Here is an 18,684-nt window from a genome sequence, read left to right as displayed (position 1 = left end):
AGCTGTTAGGAAGGTTGAAAAAAACACAAAAGAGCACTCTTTCGTGCTTTTATTCCCCCTTCCTGCCCAAATGCTATACATATATCTTTCTTTTGGGGAATTCTATGCTTGAGTGCTGTGATATAAACTTCACAGCTTACAGTGAGATCTCATGGAAAACAGCTGTGTGTGTTCATGGCAGCTATCCTTTTACATTTTCCTGACATCGTTTACAGTTTCAGTATAAAGAGCCAGGGAGTATGGCGTTGCAAAGTGATGCCCTGCTTTTGCAAAGGGGATGGGGGACTCTGTGCCACCTGCTCTGTCATTTTCACAAACTATAGAGTAAAACAAGCTTCAAACTGCTAACTCTGTTTGTTGGATGATAACCTTATGCCAGCAGTGATTCCATCAACCATCCAGATCAGTTTCCCCCGCCCCCAGCTAACCACTCCCTCAGTACGATGGTCCTATAGGCACGATGGTAAAGCAAGGAAGGATGTTAACCTCTTGGAGACCTGAGAGCAAACAGCACTGTGAGGTTCCAGGGCCTTAGCTGGACATTGCAAGGGTTGCTGACATGCTAGTAAGTTAAACACTGTGGCAGAGCACCTCTGCAGGAGCAAGCTGGCTAGAGAGATCGCCTGTTTTCTCGATGCTGAGAAATCTAATCCCCCGCTTCGATCCAAAAGGGGTCATCACGGCAATATGAGAAAAAAATAATGCCACTGTTTACAAACACAGTATGCCCCACTGCAAACAAAGAGCCCTGTCAGGTTCAATAAAGCAGGAGACACCTGTTGCTTGTTTTTCCTGACTATTTGTGGGAGAGGTTGTTTAGTAAAATCACCGATTCTGACAATGACGAATGCAGTCTATGTTTCCATGCTGCACTGGGACAGGCTTCCCCACCGTAGTAAATCTAGCCTGTGCTGCTAACTGGGGAAAGGAGCCGTCTTGGCAAACATCTTATTAGTCTAAAATAAATTATTCAGAATGCAGGTTCGGATGCAGATTGCAGGGACTATAATGGAATTGGTTTTCTGAGCCTGTTCAGGCTGTAAAGCCATGGAGTACGCTTTTCAGGAATTCACTTGAGTGGAATCAGCTTTGCACAATGCAGCCTAGAAGTCATATTGCTGCCATCCAGCTAGTGTCTGTGGAACAGCATCCTCTTTGCTCTTGAAGTATCAGTAGTTTACATAGCGAAAGATATTTAATTTTTTTGGTGATTATTAAACAAGGAAATTCTAGCCGCTAGAGAGGGGCATGCCTTGTTCCGCGTATTTTTGTTGTTGTTGTTCACTGAAATAGTTGACCACATCAGCATCCAATTCGGGTGTATCATGTGGTTTCTCATGTGATGCTGGACTCCCTGCGCTTTGGAGAGTGAGCCTTTGTGACTCGGCACTCCTGGACAGTAACATTCAGCAACACCAGAGACTTTTGGGGGGTGGAAGAGAGCCCCCGCAAAAGCCCAGAAATAAAGTTGAATCCATTTATTATTATATTTATAATTGTTTTATTAATTCTTAACTCTTTGGCTTTTATTTTTCATTTTGGGTCTTCCCGCTCCTCCGTTCCTGCAGGCTTCGAGCTGCGCTGTTTGGAAGAAGCAACGTCGTCTTCTCTCACAGCTACGACGCGGCACCGCTCTCAGCATATCCTGCTTTTTCCCCCCATTTACCTGGGCGGCTTCTGCTGTTTCTGTTGCTGCTGCCGGGGCTGCTGCGGTTTGGCTGCCTGTGCTTCACCCTGGCATGTCTGAGTCAGGAATCACTCATCTGCACACTGCTAAGGAAGAGCAGCGATGGAACGCTGGCCACATTTTTTTTCTGTTGGTGCTGGAAGAGAAGGGTTGTGATGTGGGATGGGGTGTTTGGGGTTTTTTTTTGGAAGGGTGGGGACGTTAATCCAAAGTGAGGTGGGAGAAAGTTTAAAGAAATATTACGCAAAATAATCCAGCACACGACAAGGGCATCAGCAGCACGAATCCAGCCTCTGCTGCTCGAAAGGATTAACATGGGAAAAGCCACAGTGATGCAGTAGTGTTTCACCTCAGCACTGTGCTGGAGATGGATAAATAAGGTATCTGATATGTCCGCCTGTAAAGGCAAAGCTGTGGGAGGAAGAGAGCGAGAGAGCAAATGAAAAGGAAGAAGAAACACTGTATTCTGTTTGTCTGATTCTGTGCATTCTTATTCTAGAGAGGGTTGCATAATTAACAAACAATGTATGGACGGAGGGACTGTAAATTGTAGTCTGAACACTCCCGATGCTGTCAGGGAGGGAACTGATGGGCTAGGTGACTGCGCTGACATCCCCAGGGAAAACGGCCATCATGCAGTATATATTTATATATGTGTGTGTATCTCTTGTGTGTCCATGTGTAGACGTGAAAAAAGGCATTTCTGACCAATTTACACAGGAAGTTTGTGAGTTTGCTAGATCAGATGTGATTGCAGCTTATGTTTTCAGCTACAGCTCTACACCCATTTCCTGAATCAGAAGGTGCTTTGTGAAAACAGACGTATGCAGAATTCTTTTAAGAAATGTGAAAGCAGCTTCTTTTGATTTAACACCTTGAAGCACTGAATCTTCTGTACTGTGCTGAGAGGAACTGTGTGGGTTTTGTTTTCTTCATCTTAAAATCTTTATAAACACAGCTGTATTTAGTATGGTGAAAAATTCTATACTGTAAATAGAAATGTGATCAATCTAATCAAAATAAATGTATCCCAGATGACTGCTAGACCAGCTGGCTACCACAGTCTTCAGATGGCTAAATGCTCAGCTGAGATGGATTCAGCATTATATTTACTACTTTTTTTAAATTTCAAAATCAGCCTGTAATTAAAAAAAGATTCTTGGTCTGGTTAAAAGAGGCAATGCTCACAACTGGCAGTGCATCATTCTGAAATGGACACTGATATTTTTCATTTTTGGACATGCCTTTGGAAGACTGTGTTTTTAGAACAGATGGACTTATCATAATGCAGACATAGTTAGTATGGTGAAAACTAATAGACAGCTCAGGTTGGCCATATCCATGTAATGTGCAAAATGAAGTTAAGGGAAATAAATGCTGCACTCAACTAGTGGGGACTTGGTATGATTTTTAGCCACCACCTACTGTGAGCGTTTGGGGTTTTTTTAAACACAAATCCAAAACCCATAAAGTCATCTTAAAATTTGTATGAGGGAATTTCCCAATAGTCATGGTGAGCTATCCTGCAAGACGCCTGTCTGGGCCTTCCACTATTTGTTACCAGGTCTACAAAGGCAGTTCTGTGTGTTGGATTATATTTAGCCAGCTGTTGGATAACATTCCTGTGTTGTGGGCGGAGGAGTCTTATTACTTCCAAACTATAGTTATCTGTTTAAAGGAAAAATAGTTTTGGAAAATACATTGAGCTCAGCTGAGGAGTTGCACCTCTCATGTACCTTTCTCAAATGCTGTGTTTCCAACCCAGCCACTTTAAAACAAAACAGGGAGGAGGAAGAGAGACTTTAACTCATAGCTTCAAAGCTGCAGAGACAAGCAAAATGTCAGCAGCTTGTAATTAGCTGCTCAGGGTTACGTCAGTGACTGTATCTCTCCAAGAATAACTGTGATGTGTGCCACAAAGTAAGGAAGATAGTCATAACCTAGTTATCAAGCCTGGTTCAAACAAGAGCAAATGGATTAATGAATCTGCTGTGTTCATAAATCAAATATGGATGGATTACATATATAAGACTTACTGAATTCTGCATAATTGAAGGCTAAATTAGGAACTTGTCAGAGGGCATGTGTTCACTAAGTAAAAGCGCGAATCCTTTAAAAAATGCAGATGAACTATCCCTGAAAATGTCTTTAAGGACTGCATCTAGTACAAGCAGCTGTGTGATACTGAAGCATGCTACAAAGGAAAAAACCAAGAGATGCACGGAGGTGCTTAAAAGAAAGGGAGTAAAAAAACATAAAGAAAGCATGCTGAAATTCTGTTTTGGCATTTCATGTTTGATATTAAAATACCACCCCAGAGAAGACTTATTGTGGTCTGATGTGGTTTACATTGACTCCTCTGTTTAAGAGTGCAAAAAAAGAAAAAAGATTTTGTGAGGCTCAGTACAACATCTTGGAGCCAAGCAGAAAACCATCAATACTGCAGAGTACCAGGAATGCTTGTTTTTAAAGGGACAAGATCAAGCCATGCTAGGATCTTTCTGTACTCTGCAGTTATTTTAGGTCTATGCTGGCCATTCAGCAACATTTAAACAGTGAGATTGTGGGGGGTACTTAATCTGCTCTGATTGGCCTTTTTCCACATTGTTGCTGTAAAATGTTTACATGGCTTTTATCCATACACCTTACAACATTCAGTTTGCATTTCTGTTTGTGTTCACCCTGCACAATTGCTACAAGCCTGGTTTGTTTCCATATTCCCAGCTGAAGTCAGTTTCAGTTCAGCTATGTTTATTTAGCTCCTTAATACACCAAGATAGATAGTTTGTATTATGCAAACACAGATTTTTTTTTTTTACTGTGAACACAAATTTGTAGGAGGAGATGACTGTATACTAAACCAACAGCTCTTTGAAATGCATGTAATATAATTTAAATATACTTAATTTAATTAATAGAAGGTTACAAAAGCTAGCATTGTCTGAGCCTGTTTAATTTACATCTTAGACTTAGTCAATGAGCATAACCTGCCTGATCAGAATAGTGTATTCTGTGCGCCCAACAGGGTGGAAGACATTATTTTGTTTGTGTTAGTTCAAACAGCTGGTCATTAATGCAGGACCCATCTCCAGAGTGAAGTGCTAGTGGACATGAATGGCTCCCTGATTAATGCTGCCCCTCGAAGGGTCCTTCATCCAGCAGCGATGCTTGCAGCAGAATAATGCAGCATGATTTGATTGCGCTCTAGCAGGGTAGTATGTCATTGTGTCACCAGGCAATTGAGGTTATTATGGAGCAGGGCAGACAGACGGGACAGTGGGGTTACTAGACCGTGGCATTTTTAGAAATACAGGCCTGACCTACTTAGAGTTATTCTTGCTGGCTGGCAGCTTCATGGTGCATGGAGTGTCCTGATAGGCCGAGGCTGTTGCTAGGGGGAATTAGCATGAATTTTTCCACATACAGACTTGGTGACTGAATGATAAAAGCTGACTGGAATTAAAGAGATTCGGTTCAGTATTATGCAGATTTATCTCCCTCATTTTTCTCTCTCAAATGCAGAAAAAGGAGCAAAGACAGTTTGTTGCCATTTATTCTTTGACCTATTTTTTGCAGAGGAAGGCAAAAGAGTTATGAAATGTTGATAATCATTTACTGTTTTAATCTTTAAAATGATGCTGCAAAGGGTAAGATATTTAAGTTAATAGACTGCTTGGAACAGGTAACAGATTAGGGGTTTTATTCTCTCTCTCTCTCCTGTGCACTGCACTGTTTTGAGGCATGCATCTTTCATGTACTGTATATTTGAACTCTGTCCCCTTTAGAAGAGAACAAAACACGTATATAAATTTTGTTCTATCCAAACAACTGGCTTGTTTAAAAGAAGCTATGTAGGATTCCCAGTTTGGAAAGGGAAATATATACCAGCTTTTATTGCATAACATTATTCTTGACTCTTTTTAGCTATCCTTGCTTCACAAAATTAATCTGTTTATGTTCCTGGGTGAAATTCTTCTTCTCCCCAGTCTCTGTCTCCCATATGCACAGACAAACCCAAGATTTTCTACAGAGGACAGTGTTGTGTGTAATGTTTATCTGGAAAACTATTTGCATACTGAAGACATATCTGTGCTGCATGTACAGTAGATAGTTATAGCTGGCCTGTGATCAGTTTGATAAGATAACCTCTTCTGGATTTCCAAATAGCTTTCTGTGTTCAGTTTGGAACTGGACTTCCTCAGTAGCTCTTTTTTTATACCCATCCCCTTAAATCAGTGCGGTTTTGTTTGTTTTTTAACAGAATTCTAACCTCCCTTCAGGAGGCAAATAAAAACAGTCAATCAAGACTTCCTTGATGTAATTGTGAATATTTTCTTTGTTATCATTAAGTATAGAAGATCTGTGTTTATATCACAATTCTCCTCTGTTATCCTTCTCCATTCACAGAAGTTAAAATTTTGTGCTTGCAATTTTAAATTAATTTTCATGAACACACGTTATGATGTCACAAGCAAAGAATTATAACTTCTTGAAATAGAGGGAAGAGGTGGAATGTGGGAAAGAGACAAAAATATTTATTGGTAAAATAAGAGTGTGACTGTATGATGAAAGGCAAGTTGATTTGTGTTTGAAACTTTTCATTTAAAATTTCTTTTAAATGCTTTTTCGAGTGATGTAAACCGTGTTCACAATTGTCCAGACACCCAGAATTCCCAGTGAATACAGTTTTCTGGCCCCTCTACCTCACCCCCCACAGATTCTTGGACAGGTATGAAGATGAAGCAATTGAAAACGGAGACTTATATTCTTATGTCTTAGTGGCCCCCCACTCCTCCCAAAAAAGCCCTTAAGTCTTCTAATCACTACTCACATACAGATTTAAATTTCTGCCATCTCTTCTCCACCTTTGACTCTGTCCTTAAACACAGACCACCTCCTTACCTCTTCCTCAGTCCAAGGCATTGGCAGTGGTTTTTAAGGAAAACTGACACTATCTGATGCAACTGGCTGACTCCTCAAAGATAAACGCAGCATTGGATGCTTGAGGTATCCTTCCCACTCTCTGGCTCTCAACCTCATCCCTACTTTTCTTCTGATCTGGTGTCCCCTTAGCTCCGTCTTTGGCTGCCACTTCTTCTGCATGAAATCCCTCGGTGGTCTTAACTGATCTCATGGCTTCAACTACCCTCTCTATACTGACAACTCACAAATCTACCTCTACACCCTGATCTCTTCCTGGTTCAGACTTGCATCTGCAAATATCTCTCTGACGTCTCTAACTGTATCAGCTCAAATGACATGCCTCACAGAGCTCCCACATCTTCAGGGAGTATATGCCCGCTCCTATACCTTGTAAGGGGATACATTCTTGTAAGAGGGTGCATCTATTGCTACCTCTTTGGTTTACCTGCTCTGCTGATGATGCAGAAGAGTGTTGGGCCGTGGCCATGCTTGACCCCTTCCTGTCCCTTTGGGTATGCATTTGGGAGCCTTTCCAGCTCGGGTTCACAGAATTGTGCTCATGGGGTGCACACTAGCATGCTAAAAATAGCTGTGTAGCTGTTGCTTTGACATTGTGACTTGGGCTGGAGCTCGGGCTCTCAGCCTTCCCCTCGGCTTGAGAGCTGCAATGTCTGTCCAGCTACCCCCTGGTCTGAGTTGTGGATCCAGGCTAGGAGGCTTGCTCTCCGATGCAGTGTAGACACACCCTTTTAGGGTGGCTTGTGCTCGAGGCTAGCAGGTGGGTAGCCTCTGTGCTAAGGAAAGGAAGGAACTGGGATTGTGGCTAGCTTCTGGTGGAGGAGAAGCCTGGTTTTGCCCTCCTCACAGCGTGCCTCTTCGCAAACCCAGCCACAACCTAGTCGTTAATTATGATTTGGAATCTCTTTCAAAGGGCTTTTAACAGCCCCTAGAAATGAGCTGTCTAGTCCACAGAAACATCAGCCAATAAAGATGAATGTGCAATAAGGTGTGTGTGTATAAGAGAGGGAAATATGACTTGCAACCTTTCTTCTAGGAAGAGTGAACTTTAGGTGTCCTGAAATTCTAGCACAGCACTGGATGCAAAAGATAGGAGGAAGGATTCTAAAGGAAAGGAATAAATAATATGGAAGCTTTCCCAAACAAGCATTGTACAAACAAGTCTACATATTCCTTGATGATTGGAATTTCAGTGCAGAACATGTCTCATCCCAAGAGAAAGAATGTTTTCTTATCACAAACTACAAAGTTAGTTGGTTTAATAAACCATTGAATGGTGTATTAGATGCACAGAAAAATGCAATGCTCCATAAATTATATTTGACAATAGGTTACTTTTCTAAAATTCTTTTTAAAGTGACTCCAAAAAAAGAAATATCCAATCTGGTTTCCTTTGGTATACCTTAAGTTCAAAGGCATAATGAACTGACAACCTGTACTTGGTGGAAGAGGGACAAAGGAAGATTCATGTAATAAACCTGTTTATCCACATTCTTGTCTTGATGTTGGTGGAAACTATAAGTGGCAGAAACATAGGCTTAATTAACCCCAAAGAGCAAGAAAAATGCTTTTACTAAACCTCCCAAAAAAGCAACATATCCTGGAAGACTTTGAAAGAAACCTCTACATTAAAAATATTGTAAATTCTCTGCATTCCTTTAAAAACGTGTTTATGGCAATCTTTCCTGACTTCCTTCCAATGACCTCCTTTGAGACTCCTGTTGCTGCAGCAGCGTCTGCTTGTTAGTTAAATGTCGCTTGTCTGCAGTGACAATTCTAGTATACTGCCTGCCATCCTCTGATTTGCTCAAGAGTGTGCCCTAAACCCTAGCATTGCTGCAACTAAAGATGATTCACCTTTAACAAAAGTGGCCTATGATTTTGGTCCTATCTCCACTTGAAACTGTGAAGTCCTAAAAGAGTCCGTGTTGTTTGGTATACTGTTAACAGTGAAGTCTTGGGTGGCTATGGATTTGTCAGACATTTTGTACTGTAACCACACAGCCTTCCAGTTTCCCGAAAATGGCCATATGATATAGCATAAAAATATGGCAATACCGGTCTGCACTTTCTTGCCATCAAGAGAGTAGAGCTGTGAGGAGTGAACCACCCTCTTTAGCCTTCACCATCCTGCCAGGATACCAAGATCGATACTCCCTCTGCAGATGTGTTTAGGTTCTGAGTTCAAACCAGAAGTGCAAGGAATTATATTATAATTCAAGAGTAGCAACTGGCATATTTCTTTTATTGCACTACAAGGTGTATTGAGTGGTTTACAAATTCAAAAATATGCCCTCTAGAAAAATTTGGATATAGGCAAAATTTCCCTTCTGACGGGAATACTGTAATACTCAAAGAATCTACCAAACCAGTGGGGCACGAAAATCTATTCCTGCTTCCACATTATTGATACATCCTTATATGTAGGTGTATGTGTATATACGTACAAAATAATACCACGCATAGCATGCATGTGCAGTATGTGACGTATAATGACAGTCTATGTCAGGAGAAGGTTGCAATTCATGGCTTCAGAAAATACTTTTATTTTAAATTAAAATATGTCTTCACATAAAATTTGAATAATTCTCGTGAGTGGCAAAGTCACAACTGAAATCCTGTCACCCAGGTCTCATGACAATACAAATATACTAGTGTTTTACACTAGAGATAAAGAAGAGTGTGCGTAAAGACATAGGCAGATAGACCTTCATAGCAACTCACACGGTCACACATTCTGTTTTCAAGAATTAGAGGCATAATGTAGAGTATTAATATTACAGAATATGCTCTTTAAGTTAAAAAGACAGGTTTTAAATATTATTTTTCATGCCCCCTTCCATTAAGCCTCATCCATTCCAAAATGTATCTAGATGGGGTCCTTGGCAGAAATCCTAGCCGTATTGAAATCAATGGAAGTTTTGCCATGAATTTGAGTGGAGTCAGGATTTTCATCCCCTTTGTTTTCCTCTACCCTTGAATTCACCCTTTTCTGTATCCTCACTCCAATAATGTATTGGCCCTACATAAGCCTCTGTGATGAGAGTCCTGCTCTTAGGACGGAAGAATCCCATGCACCGCTACAGGCTGGGGACCGACTGGCTAAGCAGCAGTTCTGCAGAAAAGGACCTGGGGATTACAGTGGATGAGACACCGGATATGAGTCAACAGTGTGCCCTTGTTGCCAAGAAGGCCAACGGCATATTGAGCTGTACTAGTAAGAGCATTGCCAGCAGATCGAGGGAAGTGAAACGCTATTTCACTAGGAGGGTGGTGAAGCACTGGAATGGGTTACCTAGGGAGGCGGTGGAATCTCCATCCTTAGAGCTTTTTAAGGCCCGGCTTGACAAAGCCTTGGCTGGGATGATTTGGTTGGTTTTGGTCCTACTTTGAGCAAGGGATTGGACTAGATGACCTCCTGAGGTCTCTTCCAACCCCAATCTTCTATGAACTGGGGGCTATACTAGTAAAAATTATGAATTCTGGTTGCTGTTGTGAAGTTGTATTATGAAATATTACTGTGTCATGAGTGCCTACATGTACGTGGATCAATCGCTGCTGACTGGTTCTGTAGCATCCACCAGACAGATGCAATGGGGGATGCAACGACACAATTCAGGTCCAAACACAAAGGGTTTAGGAATCAATGACAGAATTGAGATGCAAACAGTGGGTGAGCTGCATCCTTAGAAAACCAGTTTAGCTCTCTCCTCTGGAGAGAGGCAGAAAGAAGGAGCAGTGAGAAGTTACCCAAAAGAAAGAACACAGGAATAATTAGCAAGCCACACAGAAGCAAAGGGAGCCGGACAGGAAGAGAAAGCAATGAACAGGAAAGAGCAAGGTCACCAGGATGTAGCAGCCTCATGGAGTGGGGGCCCTGCCCGCTTTCTTAAGCCCAGGTGATCCCAAGGGATTCTGACCCCATCCAAGAATTCCCTGGAGTGGAGAGGAAATGGAGGAAGGGACATATGTGTAGTTTGTCTTGTATGATCTGTACTCTCCTGTGCTTTGCATGAGTAAGTATAAAAGAGCCTAAAGGTTAGACTAGGTGCGAAGTGTGTGACTGTGTGTTACCTGCTTCATAATTGCTGCATGCATCTGAGAGAGTTAAATTGTAACTAGAAGCATCACACCTTTTTGATGGAATTCTGGGGGAGAGGTGTGTTTAAGTGCAAGAGAGTTTGAGGGGTCACTGGTGTGCTCAGAAGGGCTAGGCAGCTGGACAGTGGGTGCCATGAGAGTATGCCTGGAGACCCCAGGTTCCAGGCAGTGGCTGGGCTCTGTTTGGCTCCAGGGGCTAAAATATACCAGAGATCGAAAACATAGTGTCTTGGATTCCCCTCACAGTGGTCCTGGTGAGTGGCCAGGAGGGGGCATTTGCCAGGATCTGTGACAGTCTCCATCAGTATTGCTCTGAAAATTAGCTGGCAGCACTAAATTAATGAACTGTGTACCAGAGTGTGCTCATGACTGTAGGAAAGAATGGGGGGAAATTTTACCTCAGTACTGAATGCGTAAGGAATGTGGTGATGCTCTCCACTTTGTTTTTCCATACCAAAGGGCAGCCATATACTTTCAACCTAAAATGTCTTTTATTTTAAATAAACTAAAACAGCAACAAGAAAGAACACAAGTAAAGTCTCCATGGAAGTACACTGTCTCCTCTGAAATAGACTGTAGAACTTTTGAGAATAAGATTGCTGCTGTCACACACAGCAGTTCTCCTAGATATAAAGAAGCCATACACAATAAGAAAACATTAGGCATTGTAGTGGGTTTCTATATTTCCTCCCTGTTTTGGTATCTCTGACTGTCTACAACAAAGTTGTTCATGCAAGTTTTAGGTCATGGTGCAGTACAACTTTCTCTGTTGGTTTGCCACATATTTTTCTTTGAATTTTGACTCCTAGGGCTTGTTTTTCTCCAGAAATAATAATTACAGCCCATTCCAAGGTCATGGTGTTTCAAATACTTCAGAGTATAGGTATTTGAAATAACTGTGCTTTTTAGAGGAGGAGAGTGGTGGTATTTCATCAGGGCTCAGAGGCTCAGTCACGATGTGGGGGGAGGTGTGCGGGGCGCATTGTGATGGGAGCTTGTTTTCTGGGAAATTTTTTAAACAAATGTTTAGTGAATCTTAATCAGATTCTTTTATAATGCAGATGTTGTTTTTACCTTTTATAATGCAGATGTTGCTGTATCTCCGAGCTGTATTCATGTTTACATATGTAACACATACCCCTTTATTGCTCAATGGAATATGTTCAAAATAGCAACAATATATATGCAATAATACTACAATTTCCATGTTATTCTTTTCATTCTCTTTTAAATCTCAAACATAGTTATTTACACATGGGGCCTCCACTTCTTTTATATGACTTGTTTACATATATAGATTAGCCACTGCAATAAGGCCTGTTTCAATTTGTTTTAACATTTGACAAGATTATGTCCCCTTCCTTGTAGTGCTGTGTGATATCTGCTGCTGAATTCCATTAAGAGTTCTGTGGATCATTCCTCTCCTTAGAGAAGTAGAAACTGCATCATTATGCCATCCACTTACTTTCACAGTCAGTTGGTATAATTTCCATCAAGCATTTTTATTAGTAAAACATGGAGTAACACACTTGTCTTTACAGCTTTCGTAGCCTTTGCATTAGACTCTCTATTCCCACTATGTTCAGTGGCATAATATATATATTTTAATATAGAATTCAGATAGTTTGATTCTTATCTTTGTAGTTGCAGTTCTCCATTGGATGACAGATTAGCCTAAAATGAAAAAGGAATTGAAGACATGTAAATTAAGCATTACCTTCCAAACTATTTTTCTTCTCTTGTTTTATGACAGAAATCTGATTTCCTATAGGCCAGTTTATGGCAGACCAAGGAGACCAAGAAGCCAGATGACATGTGGTTTCATAGAACAGATATTCTTCCTGCAGTATAATAAGAAGTAGTGCAGGGAGGTAGTCAGATATGGAGCCAACTCACTGTTTGTATTTTCTTCATGAAAAGCTAAAATTAATAATTTGCAATTAACACTGCAGTAATAGTGCAGTGTTATATAGTGTAAGTTATATTTGTACTTACTGAACTGAGACTGCTGAATTGGAATTAATTTGCAAACTGGATACAATTAACTGAGGCTTGAATAGAGACTGGGAGTGGATGGGTCATTACACAAAGTAAAACTATTTCCCCATGTTTATTCCCCCACTCCCCACCCCCACCCCCACCCCCCCGCTGTTCCTCAGACATTCTTGTCAACTGCTGGAAATGGCCCACTTTGATTATCACTACAAAACATTCCCCCCCCACCCCCCGGCTCTCCTGCTGGTAATAGCTCACCTTAAGTGATCACTCTGGTTACAGTGTGTATGGTAACACCCATTGTTTCATGTTCTCTGTGTATATAAATCTCCCCACTGTATTTCCCACTGAATGCATCCGATAAAGTGAGCTGTAGCTCACGAAAGCTTATGCTCAAATAAATTGGTTAGTCTCTAAGGTGCCACAAGTACTCCTTTTCTTTTTGCGAATACAGACTAGCACGGCTGCTGCTCTGAAACCTGAACTATTCTAGTAATTTGTCTAGACTCCAGTTTTCACTACAGATTTAGAGAACTCTTAAAAAGAACTGTCCAAAATTTCAAGTGCTGTCAATTCATAAGTTGTAACAATTGACAGGCCATCCAATCCTGCATTCTTTGCTCAACGAAACTCTCATTGACTTCAGTGGACATAGGTGCTGAAACTGCCGCACCCCCTGGCTTGAAGTGGTTTCCATTATATACAGGGTTTACAGTTTGGTTCAATGGCTGTCTCTCACCCCCACTACAAAAATTGTTCCAGCACCTCTGCCTGGTGGGAGTTTTGGGTACGGAAGGAATCCAGAATCAGGCTCTGGGTTTGGAGCAACAGTGTCTGTTATCTCATATTTCTTGATGGTCTTTTATACCAGAGAGACAGGAATTGTAAAACAGCCTGGAGAAATTGAAGGCAGGAAAGCTGCAATAAAATTTTCACCATACTCCAGTGCTACATAATGATAGAGACCAATAAACTTGGTCATACTGTAGCATTGAAACAGTAACTTGCTTGCAAGCCTGCAAATCACATTAGATAGAAGAAAAAAAATCAAGAACACCAGCCGTCTTTTTTAAGAAAAAGAAAAATCTCTCATAGAAACAGAGTTTTATGGATTTTATTTTGCCCTTGATGATTCAGCTGGAGCCCAAAGCGCTCATGTATTTTTATGATGGATGCAATGAGAACTCAGTATGTATTTTTCTGTCTTTTATTTGAATGTTTTTAAATTGAGTACGTTTAGTGAAGACCCTGAATTTTACAGTAGAACTGAAGTTACTCATCTTTGTAGGCTGGAAAGAGGAGATCAGAGTGCTGATCATATGGTATTTTCTTGAAAACATTTATGACATAATGCTGGCATATCTCCACACTGTTTTGTGTTTTCTTTAAAGATGCTGGCAAATCCCAGAAGCTTATGGGGAGAAGAAACATCTTTAGACACTTCTGCAAGGAGGACTGATTTATTGCTGAAAAAAGTCATTGCAATCTATGACTGATGAATTTGTTTTGTTTTCAATGATTGTTTAGGGTAGATAAAAAAGATTGATCATGCTGCAAATGGAAGACTACTGCAATATTTATTACTGAAAAGAAGGGAAATATTTCTCTTAGCAAAATAACTTTTTCAAATTTTAATTCTGTTTTTGTTTGTAAGGGGATGTCCACAAGCTTAACTTAGGGTAGATTTACTTTATTGGACTGCATTATATTGTTGCCCCTTTGACCTGAGCAGTTGGCCAAAATTCAGGAACTTGTAAGGTTGTTTCCATTTGGATGAAAAGTTGGTGATACAAGTCCAGGTATATTTTTGCTGTGATTTTGTTTATTCACCAAAAATGTATGCAAAGTTCTGTTTCCCTGAACACAGTAGAAACAAACAGCAGGCAGTTTCCTTATTTAGAAATCCCCAAGTCTGTCCCTTCAGTGAGCTCAGTGCCCAAGAAGCTCTCTCTGATTCTTTTCAGGGTCATGCTTACAATTTCCGCTGCTGCCTTTCTTCCTCCAGTATACCTACAGCCTGAAACTAATATCAGAGCCCTTGTGTTTGCAATCAGTAAACCCCTATTAATCAGCCAAGCTTTAGGTGTGCCCTGGCCATGCGGTTTGGTCCTTGGGTGGTCATCCTTATTGTCTGCAAAAGTTTTTACTATATAAAAAGGGCTTGATTGCTCCTTCTTTTGAACCTAAAATAGAGTAGTTGGCATACCCATTTGCTTTAATGAAGTCTCTGATTGCCTCTGGATCCAAGACTCATAGACTTTAAGGTGAGAAGGGGCCATCGTGATCATCTAGTCTGAGCTCCTGCACATGGCAGGCCACAGAACCTAACTACCCCACTCCTGTAATAGACCCCTAACCTCTGGCTGGCTGAGTTACTAAAATCCTCAAATCATGGTTTACAGACTTCTAGTTACAGAGAATTCACCATTTACACCAGTTTAAACCTGCAAGTGACCCAGGCCCCATGCTGCCGAGGAAGGCGAACCCCCACTTCACCCTCCCCCGGGGTCTCTGCCAATCTGACCTAGGGGGAAAGTCCTTCCTGACCCCAAATATGGTGAACAGTTACACCCTGAGCATGTGGGCAAGACCCACCAGGCAGATACCTGGAAAAGAATTTTCGGTAGTAACTCAGAGCCCTCCCCATCTAGTGTCCCATCCCCAGCCATTGGGGATATTTGATACCGGCAGTCACCGATGGGCCACATGCCATTGTAGACAGTCCCTTCATACCATCCCCTCCATAAACTTATCAAGCTCAGTCTTGAAGCTAGTTAGGTTTTTTGCCCCCACTGCTCCCCTTGGAAGGCTGTTCCAGAAGTCACTCCTCTGATGATTAGAAACCTTCGCCTGATTTTGAGCCTAAACTTGTTGATGGCCAGTTTATATCCATTTGTTCTTGTGTCCTCATTGGCACTTAACTTAAATAATTCCTCTCCCTCCCTGGTATTTATCCCTCTGATGTATTTATAGAGAGCAATCCTGTGTCCACTCAGCCTTCTTTTGGTTTTGCTAAACAAGCCAAGCTCTTTGAGTCTACTCTCATAAGACAGGTTTTCCATTCCCCGGATCATCCTAGTAGCCCTTCACTGCACCTGTTCCAGTTTGAATTCATCTTTCTTAAACATAGGAGACCAGAATTGCACACAGTATTCCAGATGAGGTCTCACCAGTGCCTTGTATAATGGTACTAACACTTCCCTGTCTCTACTGGAAAGACACCCCCATCCCTTCCATGGCAACCTTTAGCACTTTTCAGCATAACAATATATATACATTTTTTGAGCATTGAAATTCATAAGGATGAAAGGAACCACTCTTCATACCTTAATCCCCTGCCAATGGGTAGGAGCATGCAGCATTTTAATATGGACATCAGAGAGTTTTTTCTTCTTTCTCTGGTTCCCAGAACCTCTGCTTTGAAATAGTCTCTAAAGAGATGAAAAAGCGATAGCTGCAGCTTTAAAATCATGAATGTTACACTGATGTAAATGGATCTTCTCTTCTTATTCCAGAGCCCAGTTTGACATAACACATGAAGGTGAAAAAAATATGGACCTCTTCCGTTTTAATTTTTTTCTGCCATTTTATTTTTTATGTTTCGGGGATTACAATGGGAAGAAAAGCATGGGAAAACCCACACCAAAACAACCCAAAGTGTACTGATGTGTGAAATTTTTCATTTTTGTGATCCAGAAACCCAGGCATTTGGGAGGTTTGATGTTTAAAAAAAAAAAAAGCACACTAGAAAACACACAACTATAAAGGAAGAAGACCGTGAATCTAGAGTGTATTCATACAAAGTAAAGAAGGCGACAACTTTGAAAGCATTAAACCTGATCCAGAAAAATGTGAAGTGCCCCAGCCACTTAGATGTGGAGCTCTTTAATCCACACAAGTATTAGAAAAATCCAAAATATGTGAAAGTTCAAAAGCTATAAAACCATGAAATGACTTCTCATTCTTTTCTCAAACATTGGAACTTTTTCTAGTTCACTGAATGGTTTTTTTCCCTTTCATACCATAATCAGACTGAAGTCACTTAACAATATATCATTGAATATTACAAAGCTGAAAGTAATTTCCATCCAATAAGATCTATTTGGCTGTATGTCCTTGGCTTACAGTAAGGTGCTTTACATGATGTTTAAATAGTGGGTGATGTGCACAATTTCAGTCATTGCTGTTAGGAAGAGGAAGGTGACAAGATTTTTTTTTTTAAATTATGCTAATTAAATCACATTTTATAGTAGATTTAAGCCGTTTTAATCACTATCTCTGTTTTTAGATGGTGCTTTATTCACAGATGCAGGTAAAAAAAACAACCAACCAACCAACAAACAAAAGCTACATTTTTGCAGTGTCCCTGAACAATTCTAGAACACTCAAAAGCCACCTGTAATTGAAAAAGGAAGTAATTGTAAAGTGATTGATAGGAGTGTATTTACAAATGTAGGAATCTGAGTAGTTACTAAAATTTCCAGCCCTAAAGGCTGCTCTAACTTATATCCATGTGTCAATGGCCCCTTTGAGGATTTGTAGCAGCACATAGCTCCCTCTACCCACTCTTGTCCTCAGATTTCCCCCTCCTTCCTATGTACTGCCCTGGAACACCACCAGCAGCTGAACTTTCTGTGGTGGGGCCCAGAGCTGGCCCTCCGGACCAAGAAATCTTACGCCTTTCCTGCAGCCCCATTGTGCTGACATAGCTGGTGTAAAATGGCTACAGGGCAATGATGAATTGGTGTCTATCTGTATGCGGGAACATGTTGACCTCTGTGGGCTGGCTGCAGTTAAGAGAGACTAGGTATGTTTTTCTAGTGCTGAAAGCCAACAGAGATCTTCCTCTAGCTCAAGTGCAAGAGGCCTGTGCTTTTGGGGCTGAAGGAGCAGATTTTCACTCTGAGTTCAGCAAGCATGCGTGATTTACTATAGGGAGGGAGTAGCTAAGTTTGTAACTGCAGTTTCATTGTAATGCTAATTTTTATACCCTTGCCCCTAGGTAACTGGATGCATCCGATGAAGTGAGCTGTAGCTCATAAAAGCTTATGCTCAAATAAATTGGTTAGTCTCTCAGGTGCCACAAGTCCTCCTGTTCTTTCTGTGGATACAGACTAACACGGCTGCTACTCTGAAACCTGAAACAATATAATGATCCTCAGGCTTTCAAATGTTTAGGGTTAAGTTTCACTGGGAAAGGGATCATGCTTTTGACATTTTGATTACATTAAGTACTTTTAAAGATTAAAATACTTTTAGAATGGCTTTTTTGGAAGTTGTTGCAAAATGTCTTACGTTTTTGTTCTTTGATCTACTCAGTTAAATGACATTACATGACAACATTAGAACCAAAGGTAGATTTCAACATAGGCGTATGCAAGAGGCAGTTTAAGGGCAGGAATAGTAAAATGTTTAAGAAAAAGTGATTATTTTAAAAAAAGCCAGGATTTCTTGTCAATGAAGCTGATACAGGAGAGAAAAGAGGGTGACAAAAATATTTTCATTATTGATGTCCAAAAGAGTCAAAGCTGCTTTTCCAAAATGACAAGCAGTTGCAAGATGTGATAGAGGGCTTGTCAGTACACTTGCAACGTGAATTAAGTTACACTGAATTAAGGCCACTTTATTTCTGAATGAGTGTGTCAGGGATTTAATGCAGTTTAACTGATCTACTTTTATTTCATACTTTTAGTTAACTTGGATTAGCTTTCCTGGCTGTCCCTATGTAGACAAGCCCAGAGACTTCTCCCCGGTTTCCCACCAAAATGCCTCCTTCACTTGTGGGAATGCACACAGGTCCATTTTCCAGAGGACCAGAGTTTAATTGACTTGCCAAAACTTAGGTAGGAAGTTTGTGGAAGAGCTGGGACAAAATCCTGATTTCTGAGGTGATAAAATAGGAAAAGAAAGTGAATTCTAGTGCTAGTTCTTTGAGCTGCATAACAGGTGAAATAGATATA

The 18,684-nt window shown here is 40.8% G+C and overlaps 1 long non-coding RNA gene across 2 annotated transcripts in view; it reads left to right on the top strand.

Moving 5' to 3' along the window:
- Positions 1–6,867, top strand: part of LOC141982575 (uncharacterized) — a 342,639-nt gene extending 335,772 nt beyond the window's left edge. For both annotated transcript variants that reach the window (XR_012638124.1, XR_012638125.1), the window contains exon 8: positions 1,569–6,867. This is a non-coding gene — a long non-coding RNA (uncharacterized LOC141982575). The remainder of the gene's footprint in view (positions 1–1,568) is intronic.
- The last annotated feature ends 11,817 nt before the right edge of the window (positions 6,868–18,684 follow it).

The sequence above is a fragment of the Natator depressus genome, chromosome 2 (genome assembly GCF_965152275.1).
Source record: "Natator depressus isolate rNatDep1 chromosome 2, rNatDep2.hap1, whole genome shotgun sequence".
NCBI lineage: Eukaryota > Metazoa > Chordata > Testudines > Cheloniidae > Natator > Natator depressus.
The sequence above is the reverse complement of the archived record's forward strand: the minus strand, read 5'-3'. Positions and strand labels throughout refer to the sequence as shown.